The sequence below is a fragment of the Rattus norvegicus genome, chromosome 14 (genome assembly GCF_036323735.1).
Source record: "Rattus norvegicus strain BN/NHsdMcwi chromosome 14, GRCr8, whole genome shotgun sequence".
In the NCBI taxonomy this organism is placed as follows: Eukaryota; Metazoa; Chordata; class Mammalia; order Rodentia; family Muridae; genus Rattus; species Rattus norvegicus.
In genome coordinates, this window is record NC_086032.1 from 90,823,259 (window position 1) to 90,844,545 (window position 21,287).

At 44.4% G+C, this 21,287-nt stretch overlaps 1 long non-coding RNA gene across 2 annotated transcripts; it reads left to right on the forward strand.

Annotated features, from left to right (window-relative positions):
• The first annotated feature begins 640 nt into the window (after positions 1-640).
• Positions 641-17,515, forward strand: LOC102552764 (uncharacterized). Of its 2 annotated transcripts, XR_010057587.1 has the most exons (9): positions 641-781; positions 2,484-2,647; positions 3,082-3,205; positions 3,417-3,486; positions 7,939-8,104; positions 8,539-8,781; positions 10,191-10,290; positions 13,184-13,255; positions 14,228-17,515. It is a non-coding gene; the product is annotated as an uncharacterized LOC102552764 (long non-coding RNA). The 2 variants fall into 2 exon arrangements; XR_005493422.2 differs by having other exon boundaries at positions 2,484-3,486.
• The last annotated feature ends 3,772 nt before the right edge of the window (positions 17,516-21,287 follow it).

The window sequence follows — 21,287 nt, forward strand, 5'->3', positions numbered from 1 at the left end:
TGGAAGATTTTTTTCCCAGGGAAAATTGTTTTCTCATCTACTTTTTATTCTGTCTTCTCCTTTCCCATCTTCTTCCTTCCCCAGACAGGCGTCTTTGAAGCACCTGTATCATCCTACACACGGACAGATTGTTTTATGTAAACACCGATTCTACCCGCACGTCTCAGTTAATGCTTACAGTGTACTGTGAGGTAAATGCTACTAGGGTCTTAGGTTATAATCCAGGAAGCTAATTTGGAGAAGCTAGATGTCTCAAGGCCACTTAACTAAGAGCTTCTGTAACCCATCTGACTGACTCTGTACCTACCCGTCTTTTTTCTCTACTCAGAGCTGTCTCGTGTCATTTTCTTGGCACTTTACTATTTTTATTATATAATCTGTTATCTCAACCCACAACCTCATAAGGTATCATTTACGTATAGATCTGTGATTAGATTGTAATAGGATTAATATTTTCCTGTTTAGGAAAGGTGTTTTGTTTACTTTTGGGTGATACAATGTGATTTGATTTCTATTTAGATCCATGTCCTAGATCCAAGGGGCGGAACAGGGATGATCATGAAAAGAAAAAGATATAAAGTCCATCTCTGAGCCGGGTTTTAACTTATCTACCCCCCTCTCTCTCTTGTTTTTAGAGAATTTGAGGACTTGGCTAGGAATGCCATCTTCAGAATTCTGACCTCTCAGAGCCCAGAGAGAACCACAAGCTGGGGACTGCACTTTGTTAGGTAGCCTGAAGACCCATCCAAAATACCATGGAAGGAGGGCATTGAACATGCAGGTAAGCAGTGTATTCAAAATGTCCAAAAGAAGGAGGTATTTTACTGATGGGCCACAAGACACCAGGGGTCCTTTCAAGCTATAGTGTATGTCAAGTGAATGGAGGCAGCTAGTAAGGGGGTCCGTTTATGGAATTACATTTAGATCATGGATTCAGGCCCTAGACAAAAAGAAGACAGGGCCCTTATCAAGCAGGAGGATATAAACTAAGAGATCAAGATTCATTTACAGAGAAGGTAGGTACCAAGATGTGATTGACTGCCACAGTGCAAATGGCTTCCTTTGGTTTACCATTAGGTCAAGCTGAAACCCCATGTCATCAAGGTCCTTGATGGGGGTGAGAGAGATGCTCAGTGGGGTAGAAAGTGGAAACAATAGGAAAGCCTGAACTCTACACCATCAGTGGCCTTGGAGTTCCCATCTTCAGTTGACAAACACCAAATGCAGATTTGCACAAGGTTAGTGGATAGGCAGGTAGGATGTGCATATTGACAGTCTTCTCGAGACCTCAGAGGATTGCAGCAAGATGCTGGGTGGGGGACTATAATACCCATATCAAAGGTGCCCAGGAGCACCTTAAAGGGAGAACTGCATAGATCCTCTAGCCCACCAAGGAACCCTAAGCAGTTGAGTATAGTTGAACTATAGTTCAAGGAGACTGGGATTTTGTAGAGCAGTTGGCACAGACAATTATCAGGTGCTTTTCTTCTGAGCACTAACATCTCTGCGTATCTATAAACTTCTGGTAGTCATAGGGAACTTCTACAACAGGGGCCATCACTCTCCAGGGAAACTCACTGGGCAACATGGAGACTATCCTGTTGTGTCTGCATGATCTTCCCTGGAGAAGGCTTTGGGCTTTAATGTCAGACAGAAATAGTTGCCAATTTTTACTTTACTTCTTATGAATTGAGCTTGAACAAATGCTACAGACCCACTGATGCAGTTTCCTCAGGATGATTCTTACCTGATTGGGTTGCTTTGGTGGGTTTTACATTGTATAGTTATTCACTAATATAATGTAACACGAACCTCTCATATTTAGTCGCATACAAAAATTATGTGTGCAGAACTGTGGATCAGGAATTTGGACAGAACAGCAAGCGTGGCTACTTGCCTCTTACCTGTACCAGTTATTTTTCTCACTGTGCGACAAATTCCTCACGTAGCAGCTTAATGGAGGAGGGTTTATTTTGGTTGTGGTTTCAGGATGGCATTGTCCTTCAGAAAGGAGAACATATGGCTCAGGCTATGGATGTGGGTGGGTACAGCTGTTGCTTATCCCATTGCGGCAGATCAGGATGTAGACGATGAGAACAGAAGCTGACATAGGCATCTGCAAAGCCCATCCTCCATGACCCCTCTCCACTGACTAGACCTCAGCCATCTTCCCAAACAACTCTTTGGCTGGGATCATGAGTTTCAAACCATACCACTCCACGATGCGAGTCTATTAGTAGAGGGGGATACCTGAGACTAGGTAATTTTATAAGAGTTTACTCATCTCACAGTTCTATATGTTTTGCTGTTTCCATGAGGCCTCATTTTGAGAAACCCAGCATTTCTGGGACCTACCTTAGTTCCTTTGGAGTGGAGCTTCTGGTGACTTCCCATAGAGTCCCACACCTCTGAAAAATACCATGAGGAACAATCCTTTCGTACAACAGCCCTGAGAAGACAAACCACATGTAAACCACTTGCAGGGGTCAGCAAGATGCCTCAACAGATAGAGACGCCGTGAAGCCCGATGACCAGAATTCAAGTCCACGGCGTCCACATGGTAGAAGTCAAGAGCTGACTCTAGAAGTTTGTCTTCTGACTACCACACACACGCTGTGCCACGCCTGTCTCCCTCCCCAGGGAATGAGTAAGTAGCGGGAAAGCATCGAACCACTTCCAAACCATTGCACTCTCTCGATCTGAACACCCAGGCTAGGGTCTTAGACACTGAGCATTAAGGCTTCTCAGTTACAAGGTGGGGGCTTCCAAGTTAGTAGGACAATGGACTCATACGATGCCAGGACCATGGCAGGTGCCCACAGTCAGTGGGGCTTTCTTTTATCACGACCATCATCTGGAGACACATGAATCAGATCAGTTCTTCTGTGGCCTCTTGGCGGTGTACCGATTCTGCCTTTTTTACTTGTGGCCTGGAGAAATAGCGATTCCCAACTTCCTAAGGCAGTATTTCAAGATTCACTGACTGTGTGTGTACCTGTGATTCTCAAGTGTGCCTACCTACCGCCATCAGTAAATGGTGGCAAAGAGTATGACCTGTTCTCATCGGAACTCATGTTGAAGTTTAATTCCAGATGCAAGAAAAGCCATCAGTGTCCCCTGTTCTCCACTGTCACAATATTAGTTTGTCTGCCCTGCCTCACACTGCCCACCATGATGCAGGGGACCCACTGAAGTCATCAACGAAGTAAGTCTTTCTCTCACTTAAATTGTTTCTGTCAGGCGTTTTCTCAGAGCAGTGGACAAAATGAGTAATAAAAATTGGGTTGAGTTTGTTCTCTTGAAGAGTTGGCTACAAAAAACAAAAAAAACAAAACAAAAACTAAGCTTCTTTCCTTGCCACCTCTTATGTTCTTCATGTGTGTCCCCCCTCTCACCCTTCCCCTTCTCTCCGTTAGCTTCCGCCTGACACGTGATGCAGCCAGGGAACCCTCACTGAACCTTCTAGCCATCAGAATCGGGGCTCAGGTAAACCTCTTTTCTTCATACATTGCCCAGTATAAGATATTTCCCATGACAGATGTCCAGGATCATTATTGTTCATGGTCGCCCTGTGGGGAAGGGAACTTGACCTATGAGGCTATTAGTTGCCATCTTTCTGGGGAATAGGAGACTCAGAGCCACAGCCCGGACAGTCAGATGACAGTGCAATGACAAAGAATGCACACCTGAATCTCCTGCATAGTACAGGACACACTGTCCCCGTCCCCACCCTGTTCCATCGACGGTTCCTTTGAAGGTCTGAGCTGGGTGGCCTGCAAGGTGAGCTTTGAGCTGGTCTGCCTGCTTTCCTCCTTATCTCAAAAGCACTCTCCACACCCATCCTGGGGGTGAACATCCAGCCCTTGTGACATCTAGCCCTGAAGTTTAACAGCGAGCTGGTGAACTCCGTGGTGGCTTTGTTCCAATGACAGAAAAGTAGAGAGCAATGCCGTGTGGCTCAAAGCATCTTTTTCTTTTTTCTTTTTTTAAATAACCATCTGTAAGAAGATAAATTTCCCCTATATTCACAAGTTGACAGGAAGAGTTAAAAAAATACTTGAAATGTCAACTATTTATATAACCTTTGGCTTTTCCCAATACTGTGATGTGCATGCGTCCATCTCAACTCCTCCAAAAGAGGAGTAACTTTCCTCTCTTGTTTTGGTTTCGGCTGCCTCCAGGCACCCCTTTCTATGAATCGGCACCCTCCACATGCTTGTCTGTTGGGCATTTGGCCTGTTTCCAGCTTTGGGCTGCTATGAATAGCGTTGCAATAAGCACCCTTGGGCAGGCCGTGTATTTTTTTTTCTCTTATTCCCCTTAGAAAACTGATATTTTGCTTTCCTCCTTTTAGTAGAGTCCTCAGGTTACCTTAGACATGAAGGGCTACTGATGGAGAATATACCTGTGGCATAAGGCAAGAAGGGCCTTGAGGGCTATGCTCCTGGTGACTCTTTGCTTCGCCTCATCCCTTTTCCTATTGGCTGGCGCTTCCCACGTGTGTGAGATGTCCCACACACCCAGCTTTCCCCAGGACATTATGTCTCCTTGCACACTGACCACCCAATTTCCCCACAGTTCCAATGTCCATTTCCAACAGGTTTCGTGTTTACATGCCAGAGTTCATATTCCTAAACAAAGCCGTCTCTTTAGGCTAACCCAGATTTCACACAAGGCTACGTTGTAGGTCGAGCCTCTCTCGAGGCAGAAGGACTGCATCCTGAGTGGGACTGAGTGCAGTTTAGTCTTTATTTCCAAATGGAATCTTGCAAAACCATTCTTCAGTCTTAGTGACTATCGAGGTTTAAATAGGAAGTGCTCTTCGGAGGCTCATGCTTTGACTGTGGCCTGTAGTGCTATCTATCTCTTAGGCTTTAGGTGTTGGGATCCTCTGACAGTAGGCAGCTGAAGATGTGCTTTTGAATATTATATCTGTACCCGGCTCTCTTGAACCCTGTCCTGCTTCTTTCTGAGTCTGTTAGGGTATAAAGAGACTCTACTATACAAACCCTCCACACGAACTCTGCTCTGCCTTGCCTGCCAGGATGGACTGTATCCCCTGAGACTTTGAATCAAAGTAAATCCTTCCCATCTTACGTTGTCTCTCTTTCCAGTGTTGTGGCCACAACAAGACAAGTATAATGAACACAATGCCTTAGAGCCAGCACCCTGCTCTTGCGGGTCCTAATGGATCAGTGATTGTATCAGCCTTACCTAGGTTCCTTCATGCTGTGGGTGCATAGTATGCAAGGTGGGATGGTATTTGATGGGGACAGGAGAGTCCTAACACCCTGCTTTTGCCTTGAGCACTGCATGAACACTGAAAACCTGTCACAAACTCTGTAATTCCACACTAGCGTCTTCTCATTTCTTGTGTTGGTCCTTATACATATGGAAATGGCGGAGAGTGTACCAGGTAGCCTGCCATGTGCATGCTGTAATGAAATACTTGATCCTGGCTACTTTATTTAAAAAAAAAAAAGTTGACCTTATAGCTTTGGGTTCTTAAAAGTTCAGGATTTAGTTCCTAGTAAGAGCCTTGGTGTCACATGATAGCAAGTGGCATCTTGGCAGGATGTGGGGGGAGTTGACCACTCAGTGAGATAGGAAGCCAGATGAAGAAACCACTTATACCATGATGGAGAACTCACGTATGCCATGAGCCTGTGAAGGATAAACAGCATTTTTTCTTATTACCACCCACTAGGCCCTGCCCCTCAAAGGGTCCACCTCCTCTTACCATTGCCACACTGAGAATCAGAATTCCAACATAAACGTCTGGGGGACACACTGCAACCACATTCAATCACACTTTAATCAGCCACCCATCAGCCTGCACTTCTATATGATCTTGAAGGCTCTTACACCAACGCCAGATGCACAGCCAGCAAGCTCAGTAGTATCCCCAGGAGACAAAGACACGTCATTCATTGGCAGAGTGCAGCCCAACACAGCTAACCGGTGAGAACTGATCTAGAGTTCTCTGTGGGACCTTCCAATTATATAAACAGCACATTATTCTATAGCAGGCATCTGGCTGTAAATTTCATGGTGGTTCCCTATATCAGCTGCAGTGTCTGTGGCAGATGACCTCACAGGCACCCCAACCTCGGGGCAGGCTGACCACTTCCACAATTCGTAAACCACTTCTCAGTCTAGGACTTCCTGTTACAGGTCATTCATGCCAATGACAAAAAGCCTCAAAATCCACTCTTGAAAATGGGGTCCACACACAGGTGTGACTGATGAGTCTCTCTCTGCTACTCCTCTCTCCCCCAGTCTCCTACGCTTAGTAAACTCATGCCTCATAAAATTCCCTTTGGTGGCTTAAAAAGAGGGATTTTATTTTCTCACAATGAAGGGAGCTGAGCGTGTAAGTGAAGGTGCCAGGCAGAACTGGTTCCTCCCGTGGCTTTAGCCTTGGATTGGAAATGACCATTTACTTCCTTCTATGGATGTCAGTGTTTTGATCTCCTCTTATGATGACGCTAATCCTATTGGACAAGGTCCGACGACTGGACTTATCTACCTTACTCATCACTCAGGACCTCTCTCCAAATTTGTCCAATTAAGACTAGAGCTTTGACATGTAAAACTGGGTGATAGAATTCAGCCACGAGCATCTCCAGCCCAGTGCTTCCGTGGACATCCCCTTTCAGTGGTGGACTCCAGGTCTGGCCATACCTAGTTCACTCACCTTTTCTTTTCCTTTTTACAATTTTAAAACCGTATTGTGGGTGCAACATTCCTGTGTCTCGGATGCACTATCCATGGTCATCTCGCCCTCTGGGTCTTAGCGTCTTTCCTTCCCCTCTTTCGTGCTGTTCCTTGTGTATACGAATATGTTATAGATGTCCCAGTTGAGGATGGATGCTTCCTGGTCACTTACTCTCTGGATTTGATGAACTCTATAGTAGCCTCTTTCTGCTGCAAAAAGGAAGCTTCTCTGATGAGGGTTGAGAACTATGCTTATCTGTGTTAATAAGACAGGTATTTAGAATGCAGTAGTTGGGGATTATATCAGTTTAGAAACGTGCCGGTATTCAGTTTCATCTCTAAGTTAGATTCATCAGTCATAGAGGGCAGAGCTGATTATATTAGAGTTCCCTAGAAAAACAGAATTAGTATGATGCACACACACACACACACACACACACACACACGCACACACATACGCAGACACTGTGAGCATGTGTTGTATGTAATAAAAGAGAACTTACCAGATTGGCCAATGGAATAGACTGCAGATTAGGTTGTTCAGCAGTAGCCATCTGTATGGTGACTGGTAAGCCAGAGAACCTGGCTGTTTATCAATCCAGGAAGCTGCCAGCCTCAAACAAGGTGAACCAGCGACGTCACCCTCGTCTAAGGCAGAAGCTCTCAGAAGACGTGCTATGGGCTTCTTCAGAAGCTGGAGTCTAATGTTCATGGATAACGGCAGCCACAGTCAACGTACTTTCTCAGAACGGAGCATGTGGAGACCACGCTCTTTCTCTCCTCCCACTTTCTACTCCATCCCAGCTCCCAGTCTACTGGGAGGGTCTTTCTCTCTCAGATGCTCTCCCACATGTCAGACATCTCTGAAATGTCCTCATAGGCACACCAAAAAGTGTTCTTTACTCACTTGCTAGCCATCTCTCCACACAGCCAAGTTGGTGATCGAGATTAACCATCACAAATACAAAGAAGAGGTTGTAGAATAGTGAGAATCTTAAAAAAAAAAAACAAAAAACTTACCCTTATCAAAACAAATGATTTTTGGTCCAATAGTATGAAATCTTTCAAAATGGTCCTATTGAGGAAAACATCTTTAAAATGGCTCATTGGGAGCCATATCAGACAGAGGTTTCAGCTACAGCACTGCCAACCCCGACTCTTTGCAGGGCGAGATCTCCTCCTGCTTTTGTCTCCATCTTTTCTCTCTTTTCATTTATCTAGGTTCCAGAGCTGGTGTCACATACCCTTGCCTCAGCCTAGAGGTTTGCCTATCAGGAAACAAGGCTGGCACCTTCTACAGCGGGTTCTGGGATTTAGGATTAGCCAGGAATCAGCACAGTCTGGGAGAGCAATGGAAGATCACAGTATTCACGAACAAGGACAGATTGTAAGAACTTCCAAAATATAGGTGCTGTATGAAGTCCACCAAATACACATTTTGAATACTCAGAGGCACACCCTTGTAAATTACAGAAGACACATTGTTAAGATAAATGTGTATCTGTGGAAGAAGGAGGTAAAGACAGAAGGGAAGGGGGAGGGAGAGCATGTGCGCCTATTCCTATGGGTGCCTGTGTGTGTACGGGGATTGGGGGGATGGACCGTGTTACACCGGGAGGGGGATATCACCTCCTTATCTATCTCACAATTCCTCTGGAGCCACATCACTTCCCTGTCCACTGAAAACCACCACCAACAAATTCCCCGGGCTCCAGACTTAACACTCTCGACCATCAGACGATGCCACCAGTCTGCTCTCACCTACTTCATCATCACTAGTTGGAGAATCCAACCTGCTTCTTTTTCTTATGTCCTCTGCAGGACCCGGGACAGGACACAGAACATACTGTTCCGAGCCATGGAGCAGAGAAAGGTTTCTCAGTGTCTACCCCACAGACTGGCAGCATCTATCCCTCTTTTCGGTGACAGAACTCTTGACTGCCACAAGTCATGCAGCTGACTTTCCTGCCTTCAGAGGAGTCACGGGTTAACATGCCTAGACTGCGATGGATGAGCCTCATCTTGGGAAAATCACCCTCATGACCACGAGATCTCCCCTGCCAGGTAAATATGTATCCACACCTCCAGCAGGCTTGCTAGAAATGCATTCTCTCAGAATCCACCCAGGTATATAGAATCAGTCACTCTAGGGGTTGCAGCTGTGATCTGCCTGAATGGGTTCTGACAGGCTGGCCTGGGAAACACTGGCTGAGAAACAAGACTCAGGACTCAACCTAGACATTACTGGGCTTGCCTAGCCATATAGTATTAAGTCTCCTGCATTTGTGCCGCCATTAACAGTAAATCCTGTCTAACATTTGCCTTCTCCTCTGAGCTCCTGGGACCTTGATTCAATCTTACTTTCCAAACTAACACGTGCGCTGTGTCTGGCATTGAGCTGAGGCTCAAATGCTTTTGAACTGCTCTCGTGAAGTTGTTTCAAATGATTAACTTAGCACAAGAGATGTCCCTACCTGTGCAACAAATGACACCCCTAACTTTAATGGCCTCCACAGCTGCCAGTGAGGGCAGGGAATACAGTTCACACACCACACCTTTCCAAGAGAACAACTCCAGGGAGAATCTCACCTCCTGAACAATGCAAGAATAATCCCTGATAAGACTCTCATTGTCCTTGGTGTGTTCTTAAACCAGGCTTTTACTCCTGTTTAAACAATAGGTGTGCAATTTTTCTTGGTTCTCAAGAAAATGGCTTTGTGTGGCAGCAGCCCATTCCGGAGGGATGACTTCGATCCCCGGTTCCACTTTGGGAAAGCCCTTGGAAGCCTTTGCCATACTGAGCTCAATAAAACAGCAGAAAGCAGGTTGCATCCACACAGTGGCTTAGACAAAAACAGATACTAGCTATAAAGATATATGTGGGATCTTTTGTTGTCTTCCTTATTTCAAACTCATGATGACTTCATGAACAAAGTGACTGCTCACCTCTGTGAGCTTATCTAAGAGACCACATTCCTGTTCCTTTCTGTAGCTGATTGGGCTGCTGGGGTCTCCTTAGCCAAGAGAGTACTTGGCAATGTTGTGGGGGAACGATGAGAAGTACAGAACGGTTACTCTCAGCACGGGCATTTCTTGCTTGGGGCATCCATTTGGGGAGTATAGAGATACCTCCCAGCCTCGTTCCCAGCAAAGGTGCTGGGAAAATTAAAGTCAGGAGCTGACTCGTGAACGAGCAGTGGAAACTTGAACACCAAAGGGAAGCAAATGTACAGAGTGTTACAAGATCCACAGAGAAGGGTCCCCATAAGAGACAGGGAAGGACTGGCTGCTGGACCCAACTCTCCAGGCTTACTCACCAGTTTTCCCTTTGTCAAGGTGCATGTGAGTGGTCTTCTGTGTCTTAAAACTTAAGGAAATTGGGCTGAGCACAGTACGGAACTTGCAGTCAATTAGAGTATTTTGGGGGTGACAAGTACTTGATTGTGATTGAACAATTATTTTGTCATTTGTAGGAGGAGCAACAGTGTGGCATAAAGTTAACCATGATCCTAGGAGTCACACAGCCCAGGCTCAAACATGACTTCTTGTTTCCAGCTGATCAGTCCGTCTTAGGTAGGTTAACTTTTCTGGACTGGTGTTTGCCTAGCGCTTGGAGTTAGAACTGTGCTCAGTAAATACAAGCATCTCACAATCCACACCTTCCCCACTGTGTCACAGTGGTTTGAATATTAGTCACAGTGTTGCTGAAATCCAGTTCAAACGTAAGATGTTTAGCTGGATTCAGGAAGACTGGAGTGTGTGGAAAGACTTTATAAATTGTAAAGGGCGGTTGGGTCTCTGTGGCTGTTAAAAGTATTCTAGACATACTGACTGTACAGGGGATACAGTGTATCAATCACATGCATCTTATTTAAATGACTCTAAGTAGCCCTGGTTTTGGTACAGGCAGGGGATCTCAAAATCCTCTGTAGATTCTGAAGGATAGCTGTCCTTCTTAAATCAGTTGTTTTCAAAGTGTATAGTCCCCTGAAGAGCAGGGTCAGCATTATTTGAGAACGCCTTAGGGAAACACGTTCCTCAGGTGACTGGCTCAGAAATTCAGTCAGGCAGTTGACCTTAGGCAATTATTATAAACAGAGGATCCACCCCCACACCGCCCCTGCAGACAAGCAAGTTCTAGCCAGAGGCCCCAGAAGAGCACACAAATAAAGACCCAGACCTTAAGAGTCAACTTTCAGTAAGTTACCAAATCCATAGCATTTGTCTGTACATTCTATAGGACGTGACAAGGGAAGCCCATGGCCAGGACCACGCATTCCAAGAAAGTCTTAGCCCTTGGCTTTTCAGAGTGGCATCTGACTGGTACTTAGACCCTCAGGCTGCATGCATACATTTGCTCGTCCTCCAACAGGAGAGAGGAACAACTCCTAGGAGCCCTGACGGACATGCACAGGCCGGTCTTGGCTATGGCCTTACTGTACCTCATCGCCTGGTCTCCGGGCTTTTGAGACTGACTTTAGCATCCTCACAAGAGAGAAGCAGGGGCCCTCAGGAGTTTCAGCAAGTCCTCTTACCACAACTCCAGTCTCTCTCCCAGAGGAAGGCCCCATGTTGCTTCTTGCCTCCCTTTCTTGGTCTTCCTCAGGCTTAGAAATCCTTACACCCACCTGGCTTCCATCACATCCATTTCAGCCTGAAAGGCCTCTCAGTGAAACAACCTGTGTAATGAGGAGACCAGTTCTTCCGACTCTCCAACAATTTGGAGAAGCAAGGATGTCATCGACTGAGTTCTCATTTGATTCGTGTTTTAATACCTGAAAGACGTATTACTGGTTGGAATTGCTGATGTTTCAGAAAATTGGAGAACATTGAAACTTTTTAATGGTAAATAACAAGTTTACACAAAACCTGATGCCTTATCGTTTCATCAGAAAATACAACGCTAGAAGTAAAGTGAAAATCTAGTTCATTACGCTAATTATAAACCACAGCGACAAAGAAGAAACGTTTCTGTTCTTCTTGGTTCTTAGAAAATACTTCATATTAACACTGCATTCAGTGTTTCATTTTTTTAAAACAAACCTTCTCAGGTCAGGTGTTGTGGCCTTCACCTGTAAACCCAGCATTTAGGAGGATGTTCCGGGAGGACTGGAAGTTTAGGCCAGACTTCGATACATAGCAAGTTTAAAAATGGATCAGGTAGGAGCTGGAGAGATGGCTCAGTGGGTAAGAGCATTGGCTGCTCTTTCAGAGGACCTGGGTTCAATTCCCAGCACCCACACGGCAGCTCACGATTGTCTATAACTCAAGTTTCAGTGTCTCTGACTCTGTCACACAGACATGCAGGCAAAACACCAGTGCACATAAAAGTAAGGAACAGATTGTAGGATGTACTACTGTACAGTTGTGTCTAAAACAACAAAAAATGTGTCTGACTGCTTATACATTCTACGAACTCAAAATTACCGGGTTGATAAGTCTTTATAATACCCGTGTGTTTTGCAAGAAGATTCCAAAATAAAAATTCTGTTTCGGTAGCTTTGAGGTAGAGTATGAATTTGAAAAAATGTTAAACATTTTATTGACCAAACTTCCAGTAACAACTTCCTACTTGCTATGATTTAATGTGATGGTGAAATTAACGAGTTAATATTTGGAGTTGAGACCTTTGGTATGTGTGTCAGACAGAGGCAGAATGGAAAAAAAATACATATAGAGAGAGCTGTGTTTCTTAAAACTGTTGTTTTCAAAGTAAATAGTCCCCAGGCAGCAGGACCAGCATTATTTGAGAACACCTTAGAAAAACAAGTTCCCCAGGTTATTGGCTCAGAAACGCAGGCAGATTATATACATTGTGTCTCTGTGTGTATGTAAGGAAGGGGCAGGGGCTTTATTAGATTGGCAAACTCAGCTGTTGGAACTGAGTGCCTTTGCAGTCCTAATCTGGAACCGAAGTTCTCAAAAACTCCTGGGGAGTTATGGGTCTTCTGGAATGCATTCTGGAAAACCAAAGAAGCTGGTATCTGATGTCAGCAGGGGACAGCAGTGACAGTAACAGAAAGAGATGTGCTTGCTCCAGAAGATGTCAGGCAGGCATGCGGGCAGCGCTGAGTTTCCTTGGCTCTTTACATCTGAGCCACAGGCTGGAGGGTATCACTCTCTGTGAGGGAAGGTCTACTCCCCTTAGTCCTTTCTAGAAATTTCCTCATTGACATGCCCAGAAGCTGTTTTTCTAATTAACTCCAGGTCCTCTCAATGTGACAATTAAGATTAGTCACAGTGATAGGTGTTAATGACTGGTATTGTCAACTTGGTAGGGTTTAGAATTATCCAGGAAATGGGCCTCTGGTTATGCCTATGGGAGATTGTTTTGGCCATCTTTATTGATGGGGGAGACTTCTCAGTTGTTGAGACAGTTCCTGGCAGGGAATCCTGGGCTGTATACAATAGAGAGGACAAGCTGGGAAGCAGCCTGCTTTCATTTCTTCCTGTTTCCTCATGGCAGATGTGATGTGATCAGCTGCCTTAAACTCCTGTAGATTTGACTTCCTGGCTGTGACCGTCTTCACCTTGAACTGTGAGTTAAAATAAAGCATTCTCTCCCCTTAGGCTACTTTTCTGAGTGGCTTTATCCCAGCAACTGGGAAGACTAAGGTAGGCAGTTAGGATTAGTTCATGAAGGTGGGACCCTCGTGCTTGCATCAGGGACCTTAAGAGGAAAAGACCTCACCTGGCCCGTGTGCTGTATCTTGCTTGGGGCAGCAGGAAGGCTCTCTGTAGATCCTAGCATCCTGCATTAGACTTCCCTTCCAGAACCATGAGACAGACAAACTTCTGTTCTCTGTAAGCAACTCGACTCTAACATTTTGCTAAGGCAAAAGATAATCCCCCCTCCCAAAACCCTAAGATCCAAATTTATGGATGAATAAAATTTATTCCTGCCAGTGGCTCAGAGGTGCTAAGCAATTCCCCCCGCCCCCCCCCAATCTCTTAAACAATGCAGGGCACCGGTGGTTTCAGGCTAGTTCCTCTTCCTGGAAGCAAATATGTGTGATGTGTGATATCGTGGTGTACTGTCCCACTTCGTGCTGATAACCAAGACTTTGCGGCCATGAACTTTCTCCCTCTTGGCCTTTGCTCTCTTGTCACTCTTACTTCTAAATACATTTTAACCCGTGTAACATCTCTATTTGCTCAGAAATGGGCAATCAATCAGCTCTCAGTGTATCTCACTCAGGCTAGCCGTTGCGCCGCATCCCTCAGTGTGGGTGCAGATTTCCTTTACTGATGGTAATTGCCTTGATGATTGGATGCCATAAAAAAAAAAAACAAAAAACTCATGTTGATTTGCTTACATTTCTGGAAATTGTTTTCCTTAAACATGAGGCTACAAGAGAGTTTTGTTTTGATGTCCCTGGTTCAGGAGGATGGCATGTTTGTGACCTAAATGAAGTGGCAGGAGCAGAAGCTGCTCCTTACAAACTAGCTACAGTTTCGGTCCTCCTGGATGTGGACTAAAGTCTTGTGCTGTTGTTTCGGTGTTAAACAGGAACTGACAACCTCTCCCTCATGGAGGACTCCCAGCCAGCCAGTATCAGCCACGGATGCTCGCCCTAGCATCTCTCAAGCCCTTGCTGGGATATTGTGGGTCACTAGACTGCAGAGCGACAGCAGAGGTGTGTGGCCATTTCTTGCTCGTGGTGGCAAATGCAGGGTGCAGGACTTCTATGGAGATGCTCGGCTTTTCTGGGTACACTGCTTCTCATTGTGTAAATACGAAATGTCCTCCAGAAGCCATGTTTGAACCCTTAAGCCCCACGTGGTGACGGCGGGAAGGCGACAGAACCATTAGGGTGCTGCTTTGCTGGAAGTGCTTCATCGCTTGGCTTTGGTATTTTAGTTGGCATTTGTCTATTTTTACTTTATATTTTCTTTCTCTGCTTCCTGGGTGTGAACGAAATGGGATCACTCTGCTCCCTGGCTGCCGAGCCAGCCTCTCGTTCCGGCATTGGTGTGCTTTCCCCGCTAGGATAGACTCTACGTCATCTGGAACTGTAAGCCAGAATAAACCATTTCTTCGGCAAGCTACCCTGTTGTAGTAATTGTTAGAAAAGAATCTAGCATGGCATTAGCGGGTACATTCATCTCAGCAGCTGCCTGTCCCAGGGTACCCTGTCATGCTACCCCCAACTATTTCCTGTCCCCAGCGGTCTGTCCACCCCAGGTAGTCGCATGCCATGGCCGCCCCTTCCTGGCTGGCTCTCTGCCTCGAACTCTGCTCACATTCCCTGTAACCTGGTAAAATCGAGACCCAAAAAGCTTATTAATTTAGCAATCAGATTTATATGTTGAATTTTCAATCCACAATACATCCACACAATAAACTCAGAGCCGAGTGAGTAACAATATAAACCGCCCACCTAGATAGGATAAATTGACCTATTAAAAAAAACTATCCCTTAAATATTCATAGCTACCTGTGGCCATTTAAGGCCACCTGGATCTGGGTCATCCTCCTGTGCCTCCTTCTTGGTTCTCATCCTTACTTTTTACTGTCCAATTACAGGCTTCACCTTAACTTGCGCCAGCCCTTACCTGCATATAGACATCAACCTACGCTACACTTGTCGTATTTTATCAGAAAAGAAACTAACATGCTGTCTGCCATCCCCCCACCCCCACCTCCACACACGTACTCAGCATACCAGTCATGGTACAGGGTTGTTTATGGCAGAAGAGTAACGCTTCCTCATGTCCTCCTTTATCCAATGAGACAGACAGCTAAGATGCCCTACTGTCACCCACGATAAGCAGATGGTCAGCATCATGACTACGTGAGGCTCAGAACAGTCAAGGCGCAGCCAAATACTTGAGGACCGTTAACTCCATTAAAGCAGAAGATAATTTTGACACCTAAATCTTCTTTGAGTGTGTCTAACACTGTCAGGATTTGCTTCAGAATATACAAAACAAATCTCTGAGTTAGGATTAGGAGCTAGAGTAGGGTAGAGTTTCTGCTTCGGGGCCGCTAACCTGTTCAAGGCGTGACACATTTGAGCTCTGAGGCAGTTGCACTGTGTTCAGTGTAATGCTCTTACTTGTCTCATCCACCCGATGAAGTAAACCGTCTCTCAACATTACACCTTTGGTTAGGAAAGGAAGTCCATCTTAAGTACAGATCCGGGGACAAACTCTGCTGCCCTTGGAGGGAAGCATGGCCTCTGAGTGATCGATGTTTGGTTTGCACTGTGTTTGGAAAAGCCCATGGAGTCTTCGGCTGGGCTGTGCTCTTTGAAAACAGGCAGCACGATGACCCCCCTCTTCTCTGCCCATTGATCTACATAACTTCTAAAGACAAGGCATGTGACACTGGCCACACAAACAGAGACTGCTTTGATGACAGGAAAGGGACTTTCTGCTCCTATTTTTCTGAAAGAAATGTGTATTTTTGCGTGGTTCTTTACCCAACAGTTTGGCCTTTGATGCCTCCTTTTGTCTAGTAGGTGCCACGATGAAGCACCAACTCTCGAGGGCTCATCCTCCCTAAGGGTCCACATCCCTGTGCTAGCTCAGCCCCCTGCCCTGTGCCTTCATGCCCCCCGCCCCCACTCCTTTAAGCTCTTCCCCCATGTTGTGAGACAGGGCTTCACCTTGTAACTTGGATTTAGACCTGAAATTTACTATGTAGAACTCTTACTCCTCCCAGATTGTCCTCATTTTGCTTTTTCGAGTCTTTTGTATGCTTACTTTTTTTTTTTTTTTTTTTTTTATGAATCGAGAGCAGTAGGGTTAAGTCTTCCCATGTGGTTCTCTTTGCCCATGTGATAGTACCTCTGGCAGTTGCTTTATAAACTCGATGCTGTGTTATTTGATGCACATGTACCCATCACCGTTAGAGTGTATTCCGTGTTATACCCTTTGTGACTGAAGAGCAACCCTCTTCACACTATGCAGAGCTTCTTGGTGACATGTCTATATGTTTGAAAAGCTTTTATGTTAAAGATGATTGTTGGAAGAAACAAAATAAAAAATAATTGTTGAGATCAGTTGATGGACACTTAGATATTAATTGTTGTGTCCTTTCAACTTCTCCAAAGGCCTCCTACTGAAAAGTTAGGATGTGGTAGGCTGCCAATGAGAAAGCCACTCAGAGTTTATATTCACACGTGGCTGCGGTTCGAGGGACAGGAAGTGAACAATTTCAACCTCAGAAGACAGATTTAAATCTAGGACCGAGAGCCAGAAAGATGTCTCGGCAGTTAAGAATATGTGCACTGAACCTGGGCTCATTTCAGAGCACCAGCATTGAGTGCCTCGCAGCCACCTGTAACTGCAGCTCAAGGGGATCTGATGCCCTCTTTTGGCCTCTGCACGCATTTCACTTAACCGTACGCACACACTTAAAAGAACCAGGAGTCGTCAGTGTCCTTAGGACCCCGTTCCTTATGGAATAGGAGCAAAGAACCTCGAAGAATCGTTGCAGTCATGGAATGCCCTATGTGAAAATGGAACTCATGTAAGGAGTGTTCAGTGAAAATGACATTTGCATCTTAGGGAGGGTCCTCCCCAGGACAACCAGTATTTTTTTTTTCCCCTCAAGAGTCCTGATTTTGAAGCCAAGGTTTTGGCACCAAGTTAAACCACCTTAGGCAAATCAATTTAACTTTTGGGTCTGTCTTATTTTTATTTGTCAAGTAATACATGTCATGGAAATTGTTATAATAAGAGTCACTAATATACAATTGCAATATATGATAATCAATTAAGAGTGTATATTAATTAAAAAATTTTGCTCTCTCAACAAAATACCAGTGTGGTGCATTTATTGTTCACTGCAAGCCAGATATATTTTTTTTTATTAACTTGAGTATTTCTTATATACATTTCGAGTGTTATTCCCTTTCCCGGTTTCCGGGCAAACATCCCCCTCCCCCCTCCCCTTCCTTATGGGTGTTCCCCTCCCCATCCTCCCCCCATTGCCGCCCTCCCCGCAAAAGTCTAGTTCACTGGGGGTTCAGTCTTAGCAGGACCCAGGGCTTCCCCTTCCACTGGTGCTCTTACTAGGATATTCATTGCTACCTATGAGGTCAGAGTCCAGGGTCAGTCCATGTATAGTCTTTAGGTAGTGTGCAAGCCAGATATTATTCTAAGAACTTTTCAAGCATCGCACATATTAATTCTTATGTGCATACTACTCCAGCTAGAGATCCCAGTTTAACCTGTGAGGAAGTACGCACACAGAGATAATTGCTTTGCCCAAAATGGCTCAGTTTGTATGTAGGAGAGGTTGGATGTAACACCAGACAGTCTGGCTCCAAAATCCTTACTTTGATCTGTAACATCATCTCAATATAAATATTAAGAGGGTGGAATTCTATTATTGGGAGATTACTAATTTGATCGACTGGGATCATTTTTGACATAACCTAAATATGTACATCAGATTTTTTTCAGACTATTCCATTCTGTGATTTAAGCTCTCTAGAAGTTCTACTGAGCAAATTAAGTTGAGTAAATAAACCTGGTCTCAAGTCAAACACTTAAGAACAGCAGCAGCAAAGCCTGCCCGGTAGCTGAAAATCTACAGCTAAGTAGTATCTTCATGAAACTACAATTGGGTAGAAAATTTCAGCTGGTAAGGATCTTACCCAGATAACCCGTCAGTATGTTGGAATGTGTATTTGATAGGCAGGAAAAAGGCTATTATAGACTCAATTTAAAGAATCTTCTCTGGTGAGGTCCACGGACCACACAGAAAGTACACACCGCCGTGTTTGTTCTTTTCAAAGGAGAAGAGACACTGTGTGGTCAGAAGTATTGGTGCATACATGCTGATAAACTGTCAGCCTATTGCTATCGCTGGAATATGTCCCCTAATGCAAAATGTTAGAAGCATTGTGTTTTATATATTCCTGTGTTTGGAAATGGGACCCTTATGTGGCAGTGAGGATCAGAAGACACCATGAGGATGCAGTTCTCATGATGGCATTAGCTGTTTTATAAAAAGGAGTAAGACAGCCAGGGTAGCATCGTTGCTCTGCCTTTCCTTGATTATAATGCAGCAGAAAGGCCCTCTCTGGAGGCTGAACAGATCCCAGGACCATGCTTTTGGATTTTCTAACCTCTAGAACCATGAGCAAGAACCATCTCTGTTCTTTATAAGTTATCCTGTATTGGATCCTTTATTACAGAATAGAACACATATCCCAAAGATTATGAAAGAAGGCGATTGCCTGTAACACTGAACAGAAAAAGGCCTTTGAAGATGCAGGGGATGAGTCATCTGGGGTTTCCACCATCGTGTCATGTCTAGCTAGATGGGAAAACTGCTTTGACGGCTCACATATTCAGCACCGTTTTAAAAGGTGACAGACTATTTGACCAACAAACACTAAAAAAGAGACTTGGGGGCTTCTGCGAAGTTAGTATGAGGTCACTCACTGTTAAAATATAATAGGGTGGCTTAGACCATGCCTTCAGTGACAGGCACACAAATGACCAGTATCACATATCACCTTTATTTGCAGACAGGCCTGTCCCTTAGCCTGTTCTGGCCACTGTCTAGTGTTAGCATTGGCATCAGCTTTAGAAAGACCTGGACTGGGGAGAAGATTCATTGGTTACAACTATTGAAAGAAAGACAAAAAGATCCAGAGTCTGTAATTTTCCCACCCACATTAAGTTATTTGGATAAAACTCTGCTGTCATAAAAGGACTGAGCTCACTAAAAATAAAATATGTCTGAGAATACTTTCTCAGGTTTGACTGCTCTCTGTGTGAGAAAAAAAACACCCCCAGAAATTTGGGGGACCTCTGCAAAATACAGCCCTGTATCAGAAAGTGTTGGCTTTTGTTGAAATTTATTGCTGGAGATTTATCGACTTGTGAGATAAATATTGACCAAATCAAAGTCAAGGTTATTACTTATCTTCAGGAATAATAAATCTTGCTGTTTTCAGTGACACAAAGTCAATATGTACTCTGCTGCATACATTCCAAATGAAGAGCCTCATTGAAACATCTGTAAATCTCTCCATCATGATCACAATGGTGGCTTTAAAATTTTTACCACTAAAGAAAGAGTGGTGTGGGAGTGTGGTAGAAGGATCTGCTGTTCATTGCCGTGAAGCCTGGTAGCCAAGTAGCCCCACTTTCAGGGTGAAGGAACACTGGCTTTCTCCATGATTGTTAGTCGGTTCCTGATGTCATTGTTTCCAACTCAGAAGAATCAAATTTTTCTCACCCTAAGTAGGAGGTAGAATGAACTATAGATTCCTGACCACAGGAACACTGCAGGATGAAATGTGACTTTTTAATACAAGCACTAAATGGTTTCCAACAAAATTGAAGGAACAAGAACAAATTAAATGTAAACAGTCTTGGCATGTAAGCAAGGCCTTTTTTCTTTTTTTTTTTTTTTTGAGAACATGTTTACCTTCCCAGTTCACTCCATCCACATCGATCAGCAGTCATAGGGTAACTAGCTCTGTATCAGAAGTCCCTTGGAAAAATGGTTGGGGATGCAGAATTATGGAAAACCATTAATTCATCCCTTGGGAAGTTCATCTCCAGGGAATCATATTGGATGACTAACTGAAGGGTATCTGCTTTGTCAGGGTTTGCAATCACAATAGGCTGCCTTCACCTGAGTCCTCCACGTAGATGGATCCAACTGTGCAGGTATTTCTTACATCGTGCCTGGCTGCCACTGTAGGTGCTCAGCCTCAAAACGGAGTCCAGCTCTGTGGCACTGCTTATGGCTACCTCTCTTCCACAGTGCTGTATTCTCCCTAACTGGCTGTTCTTTAGTTCTTACATTTTGTTTATTTTCAGAGATGATGACCAAACTCACAGCCCTTGTGCAAATTAAGCCAAAGTCTTACCACTGATCCACGCTCTCAACCCTTGCAGTCAGCTTTCAACCTAGTAGACACACCTTTTTCCAAAGTTTCAGCCAGACACACTTCTGTTTAAATCCCTTAGTTTCTCATGGACTAAGACAATAAATTACAGTATGGCCCCCTGTATCTGCAGATTCCATGACTCAATCATGGAATTGAATATGCAGATTCAATCACGTGGCTTTAGAAATATTTTGAAATTAATTTTAGAAATTTTCTTGATTGATTATGTTCATGTGCGTGTGTGTGGTGCGTGCATGCATGCACATGTGCATACGCCAGGGTGCACGTGTGGAGGTCAGAGGACAATTTGTGTGACTTACATGAACTCAACTCATCAGACTTGGTTGGAAATACCTGTATGCAAATCAAACCATTTTGTTGATCCTAACCATTTTTCAGAAAGTTTCAAAAGTCAAAAGTGTCTATGGAGCATTCTGGTGAAAGATAGAGAGTGCTATATTGTCTACCATGGTTGCATTTATATTGGACACAGATTGGTTTTTTGTTATCATTCCCCAAAGAAGATGAGGGCAATTGGCAGGTTGTGCACATTGTATTAAGCGTTACAAAGAGTCTAGAGGTGATTTGAGGTATCAGGAAGATGTGGCTGTGTTATGTGAAATTACTTCTTCATTTTGTATAAAGGACTGAACACCCTTAGATTCTGGAACCTACATGGATCCTGGAATCAATGCTTCTAGATGG